This window comes from Cryptomeria japonica, chromosome 3, assembly GCF_030272615.1.
Source record: "Cryptomeria japonica chromosome 3, Sugi_1.0, whole genome shotgun sequence".
Lineage (NCBI taxonomy): Eukaryota > Viridiplantae > Streptophyta > Pinopsida > Cupressales > Cupressaceae > Cryptomeria > Cryptomeria japonica.
In genome coordinates this window covers 539,624,567-539,626,608 of record NC_081407.1, presented here as the reverse complement: position 1 = coordinate 539,626,608, position 2,042 = coordinate 539,624,567, and positions in this window count along the sequence as shown.

Here is a 2,042-nt window from a genome sequence, read left to right as displayed (position 1 = left end):
GCCTAGTGGATCAGGAAGAGGGTCCTATTTTTTCACCATGAAGTGCTACAATTGCCATCAACTTGGACACTCAACCTATAGATGCCCTGAGAAGTATTCTTCATCCCAAGGAGGTGGGAGGAGAGTAAATTATGCTCAAGAGGATGCAGAAAACATGAAAGCATCAGAAGTAAGTTTGGATTCAGAGGTTGGAGAAAACCTCATGATAAGAAGAGTCTTGATTAAAGAACCATTTAAGGAGGAACCTATCCAAAGGAGATATTTGTTCAAAAAAAAATGTAAGATCACGGGTAAGGTATGTAGGGTGGTAGTGGATTCAAGATCCACAAACAACATAGTGTTAGAAGAAGCGGTGAGTAAGCTCAATTTGCCAAGAATACCACATAGTGATCTCTATAGAATTACATGGCTCAACAAGGGGCAGCATGTTATTGTAAATAAACAAACTTGGGTTGATTTCACCATTGGAGGCTACAAAGACAAAATCTTATGTGATATCTTGCCCATGGATGTTTGCCACCTACTCCTAGGTAGGCCATGGTAGTTTGACAGAAAGGCAATACACCATGGAGAGAAGAATACTTATACCTTCCAAAAGGATGGAACCACCTACAAAATCCAATCCATAGGAGACCAAGTAGAGGGCAGATCTAGAGGTCCTAATGTGTTACTAGTTGGTGAGAAAGAGTTTGTTAACACACTCAAAGAGGGAGAAGGAATGGGGTTTACGATTGTTGTAAAACCAAAAGAGGACAACAAGGAGAAGAAGGTCAGCATTCCTAAAGAAGTACACCAGATCCTAAACAAGTTTAAGGACATCATTAGTGATGGAACACTAGCTACATTGCCTCCTCAATGTGCCATAAGTCACCAAATTGACTTTATACTCAGAGCTTCTTTTCCCAATAAGTCAGCTTATAAAATGACACCGGATTAGAACAAGGAGATAGCCAAGCAAATACTAGAACTCCTAGACAATAGTTAATCAAGAAGAGCATCAACCTATGTGCAGTACCCACTATTTTGGCTCCAAAGAAGGGAGGTACTTGGAGACTTTACACTGACTCTAGAGCCATAAACCAGATTACTATCAGATATAGATTTCCCATCCCAAGAATTGAAGACTTGATGGATTGTTTGGGAGGTGTTGAATACTTCACCAAGATAGATCTCAAGAGTGGTTACCACCAAATCATAATAAAGGAGGCTGATGAATGGAAGACAACCTTCAAGACTATAGAAGGACTCTATGAATGGCTTGTTATGCCATTTGGACTCACAAATGACCCTAGCACATTCATGAGACTCATGAATGAAGTCCTCAAGGATTAAATTGGTAAATTTAGTGTTATTTATTTATATGACATCTTAATTTTTAGCAAATGTAAAGATGAACATCTTAAGCATATAGAAATTGTATTGAGAACACTATGTGATGAACAACTAACCATCAATTTGGAGAAATGTGAGTTTATGAAACAAGAGTTGGTGTATCTTGGGTTTGTAGTCGCAAAAGGTGATTTGAAGATGGATACCTCTCAGGTGGAAGCCATAATCAGTTGGCCCACACCTAGGATAGCAAGTGAAGTAAGAAGTTTCCATGGTTTGGCTCAGTTTTATAGAAAGTTCATCAGAGGATTTAGTGAAATATTTGCACCCGTGCTTGAGACAATCAAGGGAGGAATGAGAACTAAGTTTGTTTGGACAAAGGAAACACAAAGGGGATTTGATCTCTTGAAGACAAAGGTGGCTACTCAACTGGTACTTATCCTACCAAGTTTTGACAAGCTCTTCACAATTGAATGTGATGCAAAAAACATAGCGGTTGGAGTAGTTTTGAGCCAAGACAATAGACTGGTTGCCTTCTTTAGTGAGAAAATCAATGATGCAAAGAAAAGGTACTCCTCCAATGATTTGTAATTGTATGCACTTGTCCAATCTCTTAGGAAATGGAGGCATTATTTGCTACCTAAGGAATTTGTGGTTTACATAGATAATCAAGCTCTTAGCTTTCTTAATTCTCAAGAAAAGTTGAACCATAG